This window comes from Dermacentor andersoni, chromosome 11 (assembly GCF_023375885.2).
Source record: "Dermacentor andersoni chromosome 11, qqDerAnde1_hic_scaffold, whole genome shotgun sequence".
Taxonomy (NCBI): domain Eukaryota; kingdom Metazoa; phylum Arthropoda; class Arachnida; order Ixodida; family Ixodidae; genus Dermacentor; species Dermacentor andersoni.
In genome coordinates, this window is record NC_092824.1 from 103703788 (window position 1) to 103720232 (window position 16445).

Consider the following 16445-nt stretch of genomic DNA (forward strand, 5'->3'; position numbering starts at 1 on the left):
GTATCGGGCAGTTCTGCCATGTCACATCGCAGAACAGCCATTAACCACTACGATGGTACATAGAAACCTTACCGTCGTTAACCACGAGATTGAAGACCAAGAGCTCGATTGTATATTAATCGGAATTCTACCTAGCAAAAGAAACTCCTCTTCTCCGTTCATACTTAACGCATACAGCCACCCCAGGGCACAGGCTGGACCAGCGAAAGCCGCTATACTCAAAGCCCTACAAATCGCAGGCAAAAACCCAATCCTAATTGTGGGCGACTTCAACGTTCAACACGTGCAATGGGGACACGCAGCAATATCCAGGAAAGGCACGGCCCTAATGGATTTTATCCAGCAAAGAGGGCTAACCCAATACACGGACCCCATGCAACCTACCAGGATAGGTAACAGCGTGAACAGAGACACGTGCCCGGACCTCACGATAGGCAAAAATCTCCCAGACTTAAGCTGGAGCAACACCAGACAAAATCTGGGAAGTGACCATTATATCATAACGTCTAAAATCGTCATTGGCAATCTCAAACCCCAACCCAGAAAAAACTGATTTACCGACTGGGACAAATTTAGGACGATCCGCGACCAAAAACAGGAGCCGATCGCAGACCTAGAACAGTGGACACAAACCCTCCTATCAGATGTGGGAAAGGCCTCTAAGGACGTAGTACATGACCTAGGCGTAAATACGATTGACAGCCGCCTCACACACATGTGGGAGGCAAGGCAAAGCCTAGAAAAAAGATGGCTTAAGCAAAAATACAACAAAAAGCTTAGAAACAGGATAGTCACACTCACGGAAGCAATTCAACACCACTCCGCAGAACTCGCAAGACAGCAGTGGAACCATATCTGCGAAAATGTAAATGGCAATCTACGCACGAGAGAGACGTGGAATCTTCTCCGGCATCTCCTTGATCCGGAATCGAACAAAGCTACGACTCAAATGGAAATCACCAAAATTTTAAACATAGACCCAGGCACGGATTAAGATATTATAAACACGCTACAACAGAAACTTCTGCACAACTCGAGAGACGAAGTCCCTACCCGATTATAAAGGACAACCTAACCCCATCCTGGACGCTGACATAACAATGGCCGAAATAAGAGCAGCCCTCGTTAAGATACGCACGACATCCGCTCCGGGAGAGGACTGCATTAACAATAAGACACTCAGAAACCTAAACGACGCTTCCACCTCAGCCCTCACTGAATTTGCGGACGGGTGTTGGAGGGAAGGAAAACTCCCAGCGTCTTGTAAACATGCCATCGTTAAATTCATCCCAAAACCGGGCAAAAAGCTCGCGCTCGAAAACCTCAGACCTATTTCGCTTACTTCTTGCACAGGAAAACTGATAGAGCACGTCATACTAGACAGACTGCAGTCCCACATGTACAAAGAGAATTTATATCCATACACTATGGTCGGCTTTAGACCACATTTATCAACACAGGATACGATGCTCAGACTAGCAAACGAGGTCCTTTCTCAGGAGCAAGAAAGGAGCACAAGGGCAATCCTAGCTCTAGATTTAACCGAAGCATTTGATAACGTCAAACACAAAGCAATCCTAGATTCTCTTTCACCGTTGAATGTAGGCGAAAGAACGTTTAACTACATCATGGACTTTCTCTCCGACAGAACGGCTAAAATTCAAATTGGCACAATCAAATCCGACGCCTTCACATTAGGAGACAAAGGAAAGCCGCAAGGATCGGTCCTCTCCCCATTCTTATTCAACATAACCCTCATCAAAATGGCACACGAACTCGCCAAAATCCCAGACCTAGAACACTCCTTGTACGCGGACGATATAACCCTTTGGACAACCGAGGGGAGTATCGGCACGATACAAGATACGCTACAACAAGCGGCAGATGTAGTAGTAGGGGAGGCACAAGCCGCGGGACTTGCGTGTTCCCCCAAAAGATCTGAACTCCTCATTCTACACCCAAAGCGTCAAAGAAAAAATAAAGCGCCTGAGATCAAAATATACGCGGAAGGGGCAGCCATCCCAGAAGTGGAAACACTAAGAATCTTGCGAATGCTGATACAGTCAAACCAAAAAAAACGACACGCTAATTAAGAAGCTGAGAAACACCGTCAACCAAATCTCCTTCCTCATCAGACGCATCGCGAATAGGCGAGGAGGAGTTAAAGACGCCGAGACAAGGAAACTAATCCAGGCCTTCGTTCTTAGCAGAGTCATCTACTCTACACCATACGTCACCCTCACAGTCAGAGAAAGGCACGACGTGGATTCTCTAATTCGACAATCCTACAAAATTGCGCTCGACCTCCCTCGTCATACCCCAAATGAAAAACTACTACAGTTAGGAATTCATAACACCTTAGCGGAAATGATAGAAGCACATCTCACCGCACAATAAGAAAGACTATCAGGCACTGAAACGGGACGTTTCATCCTAAAGAAGGCAGGAATACAATATGAAGGAATCCGTGCACACACCTTGCCAATTCGAAGGCACGTGCACGAACACTAAATAGTCCATCCTCTGCCCAAAAACATGCATCCACACTCCGATATAGACAGAAGAAAGGCTAGGGCACCAGAACTTCACGAAAGATTTTCAGTTCAGTAAGACACGGCGCATGTGGACGTGGCAGAACATGCGGACAGAGACGCCTTTTCCCTGGCAGTTGTCAATCATCGAGGTTCTCCCCTTGCATCGGCGACAATCGATAAAACAAAATTTCCGGAGGCCAAAGAAGCTGCCATAGCTTTAGCCATTACCTCCACCACTGCCAAATACATCATCAGCGACTCTAAAACCGCAATTCGAAATTTTTGCAAAGGAAGAGCCCACTCAGCAGCCGCCAAAATATTACAAAAAATCTCCAATACCCGCGAGATCACATTGATCTGGGTCCCCGCCCATTCGGGCCATCCTGGAAATGAGGCGGCGCACCAATTTGCCCGAGGATTCGTAGTTAACCGGGAGGTGCGTTACCCCGAGCTCAGGTCGGCCAAGGAGCGAATGACGACCTACAAAGAAATTACTACCCACTTCAAGAAAGAAAGACAAATCCTCCCAGAACCACATAGATCTCCAAGTAAAACACAAAAGAGTCAGTTGATAGAGAAATGTGCGGAATATAACCAACCCTTATATATAGCTTTCATTGATTATGAGAAAGCGTTTGATTCTGTCGAAACCTCAGCAGTCATGGAGGCATTAAGGAATCAGGGTGTAGACGAGCCGTATGTAAAAATACTGAAAAATATCTATAGCGGCTCCACAGCCACCGTAGTCCTCCATAAAGAAAGCAACAAAATCCCAATAAAGAAAGGCGTCAGGCAGGGAGATACGATCTCTCCAATGCTATTCACAGCGTGTTTACAGGAGGTATTCAGAGACCTGGATTGGGAAGAATTGGGGATAAAAATTAATGGAGAATACCTTAGTAACTTGCGATTCGCTGATGATATTGCCTTGCTTAGTAACTCAGGGGACCAATTGCAATGCATGCTCACTGACCTGGAGAGGCAAAGCAGAAGAGTGGGTCTAAAAATTAATCTGCAGAAAACTAAAGTAATGTTTAACAGTCTCGGAAGAGAACAGCAATTTACAATAGGCAGCGAGGCACTGGAAGTCGTAAGGGAATACATCTACTTAGGGCAGGTAGTGACGGCGGATCCGGATCATGAGACGGAAATAATCAGAAGAATAAGAATGGGCTGGGGTGCGTTTGGCAGGCATTCTCAGATCATGAACAGCAGGTTGCCATTATCCCTCAAGAGAAAAGTGTATAATAGCTGTGTCTTACCAGTACTCACCTACGGGGCAGAAACCTGGAGGCTTACGAAAAGGGTTCTACTCAAATTGAGGACGACGCAACGAGCTATGGAAAGAAGAATGATAGGTGTAACGTTAAGGGATAAGAAAAGAGCAGATTGGGTGAGGGAACAAACGCGAGTTAATGACATCTTAGTTGAAATCAAGAAAAAGAAATGGGCATGGGCAGGACATGTAATGAGGAGGGAAGATAACCGATGGTCATTAAGGGTTACGGACTGGATCCCAAGGGAAGGGAAGCGTAGCAGGGGGCGGCAGAAAGTTAGGTGGGCGGATGAGATTAAGAAGTTTGCAGGGACGGCATGGCCGCAATTAGTACATGACCGGGGTTGTTGGAGAAGTATGGGAGAGGCCTTTGCCCTGCAGTGGGCGTAACCAGGCTGATGATGATGATGAAGTCAGTTGGCGGCAGCTCCAAACAGACACTTTCTCTAATCCGTACATATACTCCATATGGTTCCCAGAGCAGTTCAGCACCGTCTGTTCTCTCTGTGGGCACCATAAGGCAGACACACCACACATCCTATACTCATGTAATCAAGACAAGCCGTCGAACAGTCTGCAGCTCTCTACCCAATCGCAGTGGGAGGCCGCGCTGCTCAGCTCGGACCCGGAGGTTCAAGTCCGAGTCACGGAGCGGGCCGAAGAGGTCGCCAAACGACATCGTCGGTCGGCCACCTGGCGTCCGGCCTAGAAGAGGAGCCCACCGCGGGGAGGGGAACGTCAACCCAACCCCCGCCTAAGACCTCTTTTTTAATAAAGTTTATCTCCTCCTTTTCTCATCTAATAATCAAACTATCTTTTTGAAATGACTGCCTGCAGGGTTCTCAAACAATGCCTCATTAGTATAAACCGATTTATAGTTTCGCTTTAGTGTCCCTTTAAATAATTGTGCATCGCAGCAATGCCTGAATTTCTACTAATTCACACTTCGTCCATTCAACCTGGTGACGACGAGTTAACAAATTGAGCAAATTTGTTTTCTACCGCATCATAACATAGCTGAAGAAAAAAAAGAGGTACATCTGCTCAGAAAAAAAAAGTATTTTGATTCTTTTTTTCTTCAGGGAAAGAAAGGCGTTATAAGAAAAGTTACATAAGCAAAGGGTGACTAATATTCAGAACAAGTAATTTCACTTATTGTCCAGTCGGTAATGTGCGTTATCACATCTTCTGATTGGTTGACAGCTTTAAGGGCAGAACCCCACAAAAGTTGGTCACAGAAGAGGTATGTTTTGTTTTACGTAAAGCATATTGTATAAACACAATCTCATTCAGAACGTGTGGAAACAAGGTTAACATGTTGACACGTGCACTTGCCTATCTTTACCGGGCGACCACGTTTCGCCGCCTAACAAATGTTATCGCACAGCGCGGGACGCGCCTGCATGTATCGGAAGTTTCAGGAATGTTATCGATGCTTCTGTTATGAATGTTATCGATGCTGTCTGTTGTCGCCGAACCTTGTGTTATCTGATTTCATCGTGTGACGCGATCGTGTAGAATTTTGTGGAAGACACGCTGTCCCAGCGATTACTCTGGAACATTCGACGACTGCTGCATAAAAGCCGACGCGCTTGACCCGCTCAGATTTTCGACGATCGCCGACTGTGTTCGCCGCTTTCGTTGAGCATTGAAGGTAGCCTGTTCGCCCAATAAAAGTTAGTTTTGCCATTCACAGTTTTCTTGCTGTCCTCAACCGTCATTACCACGTGACATCCGGTGGAGGTGCTTTGCGTTCATGTACCGGACGCCCCCACAAAGCCGTGACCCAAGCCCGAACGCGGAAGACAACACCAACGTCGCCAAGAACCAGCGAGGTAGCCGCAGGCTGCAAGGACTGCCCCCGGAGCAGACTTTTGCCCGAAACGACCACGAAGATCGTCGCCCAGTCAACCCCAATGGCAGCCCCAGCGTCCCCCATCGGGCTGCAGCAGCCCAGGGAGCCTCCCACATTCCGCGGTTCAACATTCGAGGACCCGGAAACCTGGCTTGAGGCGTACGAGAGGGTCGCTGCATTTAACAGCTGGTTCAGCGACAACAAACTTCGACATGTCTTTTTCGCATTGGAAGACGCCGACGTCGCCCGTTACGTCAAGACATGCCAAGGCTCAGCGACGCAAAACATCACCGACAAGGCCAGCAGGATTACTACAGCCGATCAAACCTCCTTGCCGACTATTTCAGCAGATCGGTATGGCTTTAATGTTGGGACCATTTCCGGCGTCAACATCCGGAAATAAGTGGATAGTCGTGGCGACGGACTATCTCACCCGCTTCGCTGAAACTAAAGCTCTACCGAAAGGCAGCGCAGCCGAAGGGGCGAAATTTTTCGTCGAGAACATCCTGCTGCGACATGGTGCCCCAGAAGTCCTCACCACCGACAGAGGAACAGCCTTTACAGCAGAGCTCACCCAAGCCATTCTGCAATACAGCCATACAAGCCACAGGAGGACAACTGCGTACCACCCGCAGACGAATGGTCTCACGGAGCGCCTGAACAAGACCCTCGCCGACATGCTAGCAATGTACGTCGACGTCGAGCACAAGACGTGGGATGCGGTCCTGCCGTACGTAACCTTTGCTTACAACACGGCGGTGCAAGAAACAACACAGATCACGCCGTTTAAGCTGGTTTACGGCAGGAACCCGACGACGACGCTCGACGCCACGCTGCCGCACATCACTGACGAAGAGAATGTTGACGTCGCTAGCTATCTCCAGCGCGCCGAAGAAGCACGACAGCTCGCCCGCCAACGGATCAAGAACCAGCGGAGGAACGATAGCCAACACTACAACCTCCGACGACGCTTCGTCGAGTACCAGCCCGCAGTGGCGTAGCTAGGTCGTCTGGCACCCGGGGCCCATAGGTATTCTGTCACCCCCCCCCCCCCGGTGTAGCCGGCGGAAAGAGGGGTGTCTTCAGACGTACCTGACACCCCCCCCCCCCCCCCCCCGTCACTGGCCCCTGCACCCGGGGCCCACGGCCCCCCGCCCCCCCCCCTGTTGCTACGCCACTGCCAGCCCGGTGACCGTGTTTGGTTGTAACACTGAGAACTACATAGAACCTTATTTTGTATATGTGAGAGAAGTATAGGCCTTTTGCACATGTGGAAATCACAAGCTTAATCCAATGTGCAATACACAGACCAAGCAGCTGCTACAACGTAAACTGCGTTGCGGGCCACACAACACATACGTCATTAAAGGTGCAAAATATAGAGGGAAGCTTCAAAATACGCTCTGTAGCACTGCAGAGTATAGCATAAATTGCACGTGTACACTAAATGTTCAAAAAAGTATTGCATCAATGTCCAATTTGCCTTCAAGTTTATTATCAAGTTTAAGTTTATGAAGTTTATTATGAGCATATGTACAAAAGAAATCTGCTGACACACCCGCAGTCAAGGTGGCCGAGGTGCGCTGGCTGCCTCAGTGTAAGAAAAAGAAATTGTGTGAATGTCGGCACCAGTGCCACTGCTTCTTGCCTCTGACCTGCACGTGCCTCCGCGGTGTCTTTGTTGGTGGAGTCTGCACAGATGAGCTGGCGTGGCGAGGCGTAGCAGTCATACGAGAGAAAGAGTATCGTTTACACGGAGAAGTGGCTGTTCACATTGCCTGTCACTTTCCCTCAAATGATTCCTTGGCGACTAGGGTGACACACCCGCAGTCAAGGTGGCTGTTCGAGGTGTGCTGGCTGCCTAAATGTGAGAAAACAATAAATTAGGTGAATGCCAATACTGGTGCTATTGCTTCTTGCCTCTTACCTGCATTTGCCTCCACGGCCTCTTGGCTTGCGGAGTCTGCATGAGGGAGCTGCAGTGGCTAGGCGTAGGCATTGTCTGAGCAAAAAGAAAATGCCATTCAAATGGGGAATTATGGAAATAAATGCAGTTCTTATGTCTGCTTCTTGCACTCTTTCAGCCTAAAAGTTTTCAAACATAGTGTCCAGAATACACCATCACTTAGCTTTTGCTTTTTACCCGTAGGTGCTGCTGTGAGATCCTTAGTATGGCTGCGTGCAGCATTGTAACACTTGGTGGAGGCATTTGAAGTGGTAGCCAAAAATATAAAGAATCATCCTTGTCTGCATGAATGCTTTCAATTTCTAAATGCAGTGGTAATTATCACTACTGGTGCAAGGCCCCACACATCTATGCGGCAAGTGCCATAGCTCGAAACTGAATTTTTCCTTTAGTGTTTCACAAGGTGTCTGATAAGTCCACATTAGATGTGATCCGTTTCTTTTTATTTATCCCAGTGTGGAGAGAGCATCATTAAATTGTTTGTTTTTTTCTTGCATGTCTTGTTTTTTGGTTCGTTTCTGAATTTATCAAGCAGCAGCCTCATGATGCTAAAGTGACTTATGTAATTACCATCATCAGCTTTTCTTTCGCAGAAAAACAACACATTTCCTCACCCATTGTTTGCCATCCCATCACTTGCATAATTTTGCAGAGTATTCTACCTATATTGACTTGCTTGATCTCCACTAAAGAGTCTTGCATCTTCAAATACCATTCTTTCCTTAAAATCATTCGACACTTCTCATAATTTCTGTACCTTGGGCTTCAGATACTATGCATTCACCATTTTTGCTTGTTGTTTCTGACTAGAAATGTCTTCTTTAATTTAAAGCTTAAATTTTATCGTTGGAACACAGAAGTGCTTGCCATTGCATATCTGCATAACAGGGAAACATGTTTCAACATTTGCAATATCCAACAGAAGATTGATGAATGCAGCTTGCAGTGTGATTTGACTGAATGAGCCATAAAAGTAACTCATCTCACTTGGTAAATTAAAACACATATTAGTGTGATGTACAACATATGTTACACCAACGAGGTGGGTTCTCTTGCTTATACAGCAAAATAATTGGTGCGCGAGAAAAAAAGTTATTTTTGCATGCCCCTTGTACACACTGATTTAAGAAAAATGAGTTGGAGCTGTTCACATGATCTACTTATTTTACCTACGAGTATACTCAACAAAAATGTGTCCCAGCTGCTTAGCGGTAGTTGAGATTATGTCTGTATTGCATATGTGCGTGTTGCCTAAAATAATTAAATTTTGAAAATGCTGAGGGATCTGATGTGCATATCTGCAGTTTATGGATACATGTAAAAGACTCAGCATCAAGTGCAAGTGAACGGCCCCACAGGCCCGGTATCGATCATGCAAATAGATTCGCTGCACACATTTGTGACCAGAAAAGATATGCCACATGAATTGGCATGCAAGGTAGTGCTGAAAATATTGCACAGTCAATAGAACGCCTTCGCTATTAATATGTGGGTTCATGCACTCGATTTCGTCCGTATTAGGCACTCGCCTCTTGATTGCTTCGTGGCACAGAAATACTCGGCATCGGGCTGTTTTTCTGCTGTGGCCTTTGTAGAAGTAGGATTGTTCAAAGTGCAACATTTACACAGATTCTAAGACTTGCTTGTGGATTCGCCAGTACAATTCCGGTGCCGTGGTCCGCCTGCCCAGCAATTTCCTACTGAAAGGAAACCTGCAAATAAAAACACCGCTCCGCAAGTAAAAAAATTCTCTACTGTGACGCTTCTCAAACGATTGCATCACAAGAGCTGTCTACTCGCATGATGTTCTGAACAAGATACATTCGTTTACTTACATGTGAAGGTATATGTCAGAGCACTTCAGGGCTTGGGTGGCACAAAAGGCATGAATGTGCCATAGCGTCCTATGTTGATGCGCGATCGCATTTCAAACCTAAACTGCACGAAACTACTACGCATCCAAAAAAAAACAGATTCGAAGCCGAAATTCGTGTCATCTTTTATTGCAGGAATGCGTACATCGTGATTTACATAAGTCACGCACTTAGCAAGCGTTTTCTGTAAACTTAGTATTAACGCATCACTTTCATAAAGCCATCAGATATGTTTTTTTTTAAATGACAAAGCATAAGGTGACCTTTACTTGTTTTCAGCTCTCTCAATAATAACTGCGCTGGCCACATTGACCAGTAGCAACAGGGCGCGCACCCTAGCGGTTCCCACTTTTTCGGGCCAGCTTTTCCTCTAGAGTTGGTGATACTAACTCTATAAGTGACACGCGAGATTGAGCCGTGAACGTCGGTACCCCTCGCGCCCGGTTGCAAGATGTGCAGTTGCTGCCGCAGCACGACGCCGTCTCCCCCCCCCCCCCCCGCCCCCCACACACCCTTTCGCGCGATGAAGACGGCGCGTTCGCTCTCCGCTTTCTTCGCGCCCGGCACAGTGAACCGCGACCTTCGGCTTCCCTCGCGCGTACAGCATACGACGCGCCGCGACGGTGTCGTCACCCTTGGACTTCATGCGGAACATCACGGCGACGGCGAAAATGTGGCCGGGGTGCCCATACAATTGCTATCGCAATAAAAAACGGTAAACTGGCAAACAGCGCGCCAGTAGACGGTACCACTCGGGAAAAAACCGGCCAGCAGGTGGCAACCGTGAGTCGCGTTCCTGCAGCTCTATAGTTGCAAATTACGCGGTCTTCTATAGTTTGAGCGCGCTCTCGCGTACCGCGAGATTCCTTTACAGCCTTAAAGGTCAGGACGTTAGCCATGCGGGACAAACAGAGCAAAGTGTGCAAACTTCTTTTACTCTGTACCCCCTCTCTCTCTCTCTCTCTCTCTCTCTCTCTCATTTAGTGCTGTATGGCGTCAGCACTTAAAGTCAAATGGCAAACACAACCCGCATCCCTACAAGTGAATCCAGGAGCCCCCAACGCGATATCGTAACGCGTTATAAAACGCGCGAACCCTTACAATAGATGTTCATCGAAAATTGGTGTAAGCGCATAAAGTGGTCCGCGATGTCAGAAAATCTTCGGAACCGCAGCCCTAGCAGCACACGTTTTCAATTCAACTCAGGTTTGCACCGAAATAGCTTTCCGCACAGGTACCGGCGAAGCTTCAAGCTCTCGAGTAATTTCCACGTGCTAACGTGCGTCAGTGAAAATTAACGTAAACCCATAGAGAAAGAGATTTCACTATGGTAAACCTTACAGGCACTTGTTCGTTGCCAGTATACTTAAGTGCAGGAGAAATAAATGAAGCGGCACTTCAGAGGACCTGGCACAACTGAACGTTGAAAGCCAGCAATATTCTTATAATACTGGCACCGAAAATGGGCACCTGTATACGTGCATCTCCAACCACTAATAAAGCACCGCTGGCTAAATCTTCTCTTTATTTTCGGCGATTTCAGGTTAAAAGCTTTGTTTTCAGATACAGTTTATGGACAGGAAGGCTATTTGATAGGCAAACTTCTCATTCTATCGTAGTTTATAAACAACTTGGGTCTCGTTACCGCGAACACAGACCTGACAACCTTAAGATACGAAAAATACCACACTGAAGTAAAAAAAAAAATGATATTTGGACGAAAATAATCAGTTATTTGATTACACAAGAAGTTGATTGTTAATTTAAACAATGCAAAGACTGTTTTGTAGGAATGCTGTAAACAGGCACTCTATATATACTGGCTCTAAATTCGTAGCTGGAATGATCCGCGCCACATGGAAAAGAAAATATTCACAGTTTTATTGATGAAATATTCGCGCATGCAGTGGCCGAAATTTCGGTTGCCGTTACGTGTTTCGGCGACGTGACTGAATAAAGATCCACAAAACCCAGGACCTGAAAAATCGGTCGGCAACTACGTTTGCATCGTTTAAATCAGCTGTGCCCTACAGGGCACGCAAATAAAGAAGACTTATTGGTGTAAATACTACAATCGTAAACAAGCTCCAAACATCACGAATTTAACGATAAATTCTTTAAAGTTGGCAGGTACGCCGACGCACTGACCGCTTATGACGTGTTTGAATTTCGTAACGTAAATACTGCAAAATAAAATTTACCCAACACGTTTATGCAGGTCGTACGCTATTAGCGAAACGCGATCGACATTGCACAATAGCGTTCTGCAGGTTTAACTTGCTGTTTCAGTTGCTTTCGCATGCTAGTAATTAGCCATTTAAAGGGTAAACTAGTCGTAAGAAATACATTAACCTGCGTATACACCTCCAGATGGCAACGTACTTCCGTCACCTATATCAAGTAAAAATAATAATAACAGAACGTTACTACTAAAAACACTGTGATAGTATTTGTGCTCGCCTGTGACAGGGCTGAAAGACGAACAGCTATAGCGCCCGTCATAAAGAACCACTGAGCATGCCGTGAAATAAGGAACAAAATAAATAAATAAATAAAGGCAAGCAAAAGACGACACGCGAAAAGCGGTTGCCTCCCGAATGGCAAGCTAACTGCAAAAGCTTCCGCTACTGCAGCTCTCGCAACAAACCATCATTCTCCAACAAAGCCGAAAAAACTGAGACCAAAGACATCGACTCAGTTATGCCTTCTTTGAACATGCGAGCTCTATACCGCGGCCGAGCGCCCAGTGCAGTCCGTTAGATCACGCTTTTTTTTTTTTTTGCCGATTACTGCTACCGATGTCACGGACGAACAAGACAACTGCGCTACAAGACATTTCTTGTGTGACAAACGCACGCAAGAACGGCGACCGTCAACAGAGCAACGGCTTCTCGTCGGTAGACTCACCATTGTATCCGCTGTCCAACGCGACCACCGGACATCGCATCGTACAGAAGAAGCGCGGGAAACTGCGACACATCGATTCCCCATCCGCCAAGGAACACAAGTAGAGCCACTCACTCCTTTCCGAAAACATTCGTCGCGAGCCATGGAGACGTAGCCCGCCCTGTCCCGCGCTCTGTTCCCGCCAAAAATCAGCTGGGCGGGAAGCGCGAAAAAGGTCAGTGCGCCCGAGCACACGTCTCGCCGTCTCGATAGCGCCCACGGACTGCCGGGTTACCCCTACCCTATCCTAACTGTATATCGTCTGTTGGGGAATCACCCGTGCCTAGGTGACGCAATTCAACCAATTAGAGTAGGTGTGTGCACACGGCACTCACAGCAGCCGAGCGGCCGGGCCAGTGGCCGTACGCAGCGCGCTCCCCGAGCACAGGGACACGGCGTAAGGACCAGGGCTTGCCGGCACCGTTGGGTCCACGGTGGCGCTAACGCTACGGCCAGGGATTCCCTATATACTTGACCGTTGGCTCTTCGTTATGGGCGTTCTCTGATGTTATTCCACGGTCGGAGTGACGATGAATATTTCGATAAGCTTGCGTTTTGTTCTTCGGGAGATGAAATATTCGTTCGTCGCTGTTCGAAGTGTTCCTTCTGCTGCCATCGGCAGCCGTTCCGCGTCTACCTGCCGCGAGCTTGATGTATGTGGAGGGAAGAAATGAGATTATTGTTTCGAGCTGATCTGTCTCGTAGCCATTTCTGCGTCTGTCTTGGGGAGGGAGGACGCCATGTTGACCATGTATCGTGTCCATATCGAGGGGCAGGCCAGCCCGAGCGTGGGCCGTTGATGTCCGCGAAGTTTTTAGTAGGCGGAAGTGCGAGGTTTTGACTTGATAGACGACATATATTTATGTAAGAGCCGGAGGTGTGTGCGCCTGTTTCGTACGTTTAATCCGCGCGATTAGCCTAGTCTTTACGAGCGTGTCAGCGGCAGCACTTGCATTGGATCTGAAAGCACTCGTTCGCTTTCAATGAAAGCGCGCTGGCACAATTTGTCGGACATCGCATTTCACTGCGGCTATTGATTTGCTTACATGTAAAGTTTGAGGAATATTTCATTCTTGAGTGCCAAAGCTTCGCGAGCAGGACGTCGCTCGTAATATCTGATGCTGTGCAGGAAAGTCGCCACTTCGTACTATGAGCAATGATTTCGTGTTTGTATGTGTGTGCGCGAGGCACACACAGGTATGCCACAATGTCTTGAAGAAGTACCACCATTTTGCAATGACCTAACGTTATTAGGGTATGTTCGCTTCACCTGTTTTTAAGTCAGCACACATGAGTTGCAACGCAAGCGCTGAGTAACTGCAAAGCGTCGATAGGCGTGGGATGCTCGCCCGCTTGAGCCATTATAGTACGCAGCTGCGGACGACCTTCTAAGTCACCCCATCATCAGATTCATTAAATTCCGTCTATATGCGCATAGCTGACACGAAAAGTATCGACAGCTGGGCAAATTGGTACGGTTGCATTCTTTACAGGCTGGACGATGCAAGACGACAGTTAGGGATTCCGTCGGAGATTGTGCGCTCGCCACGCGTATATGTAACAGCGCAGTTTTCAAGAATGGCTCGCGGTGGTCGCCGCGATTTTAATCACAATGGCGCGACGAAGGCAATCTGAGAATTAGGCTGGACACCTTCGCTGCAATGTTTAAGGCGTGCAAGTTGCTAAAGGTCTGATGATGGTGATCAATAATTTTATTGGCACAAGGGCCAGATATGGCCAAAGAGTGCCAAACAAAAGATAATAAATTGACGATAGTAGAATGTGGCAACTGTGAGGGTAGTGGATCAGAATGTGAATGGTGCATGCAACATGGCTGTAGAGATCACTAAAGATTAGTCGCTGTAAAGTGGGCAAAATGTATGGGCATTAAAATAATAAAAATAATAATATGATAAAGGTCTGCGCAGGGAAACATGATGGTAGTAACTTTGAAATAAGTGCTGCTGGAGAAAGCATCTTTAACAGATTCCTTTGTGAAACGACGTAGCACCGACAACGTGCAGATTGGACACAGCTGATGACAGTCAGTGAAGTTTCGCGGACGTCACCCCGATTCTTTCCCCAAAAATCATCTCTCCGCTAATGCTGCTGAGCAGAAGGAGGTCCCGGGCTCGACTCCCTGTCTCGGTGGCCGCAAGGTGGCGGAATGAAAAGTTACCGTGAACCACGTTTTGGGTGCACGGTGGTTTGAACGTTGCACCCAATCACTCAACCAATCGATCGGTCAATCAGTCAGTAAGTCAATGAAACAGTCAATAAAAAAATCACATAATCTATTGAACGTGTCTCCGGACCGTCAGTTCAAATTATGAACGGAACAGCGAAAAAAAAAAAAAAACTGAAGTGATAAGGATAAACTCGGAAACGCAACGCGCACTCGTAAGATCGTTACAGTTAATCAAATTATTCTTACGCAAGGTCGCCGCTCCACTGCGAAGGACTGCTTACGCCAGGCCTTTGTGCACCGGCCTGAGTGAAAGTTTACAGTCCTGCGCATCCTCCCCTGTGTGCAGTCTTTACTCTCTCTTCTTTCCTCCATCTATTCCCTATTTCCCTTACCCCCAGTTTAAGGTAGCAAACCTGATACTCGCTTTGTTGACTCTCCTGCCTTTCCACTTCTTTCTTTCTCTCCAAAACCAGACATTTTGGGCCTTGCACGAGAAAATTGTAGAACAACATGAAAAAACTCAGTGCCCTTCCACTTTGTGAAGAAGGATGACCCGCGAAGCTGTATATGCGGGCCCCTTAATGGCAAACTGCATCTCCGTCGCGGGTCGGCCCGACATAGCACTATATTCGGGGTCGGTCCGCCCACGTATGGGGAGTGCTTAACGCCTGCTTCGCCTCTGCCGCGGATCGGCCCGGTGGATCGGTCCACGTATTAGGAGTGTTTAACGCCTGCGTCACCTCCGCCGTGGATCGGCCCAACATTGCGTTATCTTGGGGATCTGCCCACGTATCGGGAGTGCTTAACTCCTGCGTCACCACTGCCGCGGGTCGGCTCGGCATTGCGCTATCTTGGGGCTCGGCCCACGTGCGTATTGGGAGTGCTTAACAGCTGCGTCACCTCTGCCGCGGGTCGGCTCGGCATTGCGCTATCTTGGGGATCGGCCCACGTGCGTATTGGGAGTGCTTAACTCCTGCGTCACCACTGCCGCGCGTCGGCTCGGCATTGCGCTATCTTGGGGATCGGCCCATGTGCGTATTGGGAGTGCTTAACTCCTGCGTCACCTCTGCCGCGGGTCGGCTCGGCATTGCGCTACCTTGGGGATCGGTCCACGTGCGTATTGGGGTGCTTAACGCCTGCGTCACTGCCGCGGGTCGGCCAGGCATTGCTTTAGCTTAGAGATCGGCCCACGTATCGGGAGTGCTTAACTCCTGCGTCACCTCTGCCGCGGGTCGGCCCGGCATTGCGCTATCTTGGGGATCGGCCCACGTGCGTATTGGGAGTGCTTAACGCCTGCGTCGCCTCTGCCGCGGGTCGGCCCGGCATTGCGCTAGCTTAGGGATCGGCCCATGTATAGGGAGTGCTTAACGCCTGCGTCACCTCTGCCGCGGGTCGACTCGGCATTGCGCTATCTTGGGGATCGGCCCACGTGCGTATTGGGAGTGCTTAACGCCTGCGTCGCCTCTGCCGCGGGTCGGCCCGGCATTGCGGTAGCTTAGGGATCGGCCCACGTATAGGGAGTGCTTAACGCCTGCATCAGCTCCGCCGCGGGTGGGCCCAGCATTGCGCTATCTAGGGGATCGGCCCACATATGGGGAGTGCTTAACGCCTGCGTCACCTTTGCGCCGGTCGGTTCGGTATTGCGCTATCTTGGGGATCGGCCCACGTACGGGGAGTGCCTAACGCCTGCATCACCTCTGCCGCGGGCCGGCATTGCACTACATTGGGGATTGACCCACGTATTGGGGGTGCTGAACGCCTGCGTCACCTCCGCCGCGGGTTGGCCCTGCATTGCACTATCTTCGG

The 16445-nt window shown here is 48.4% G+C and overlaps 1 protein-coding gene and 1 long non-coding RNA gene across 2 annotated transcripts in view; both read right to left on the reverse strand.

The window, feature by feature from the left end:
• The window catches only part of LOC126539206 (E3 ubiquitin-protein ligase Siah2-like), a 40888-nt gene extending 27423 nt beyond the window's left edge, over positions 1 to 13465 (reverse strand). The window contains exon 1 of the mRNA XM_055075252.2: positions 12413 to 13465. The gene's annotated coding sequence lies outside the window, so the exon portion shown is untranslated. The remainder of the gene's footprint in view (positions 1 to 12412) is intronic.
• On the reverse strand, positions 7139 to 9980 carry LOC140214292 (uncharacterized). Its single transcript, XR_011891280.1, has 2 exons — positions 7593 to 9980; positions 7139 to 7526 (listed from the first exon to the last, which is right to left on the reverse strand). It is a non-coding gene; the product is annotated as an uncharacterized lncRNA (long non-coding RNA).
• Positions 13466 to 16445: the final 2980 nt, after the last annotated feature.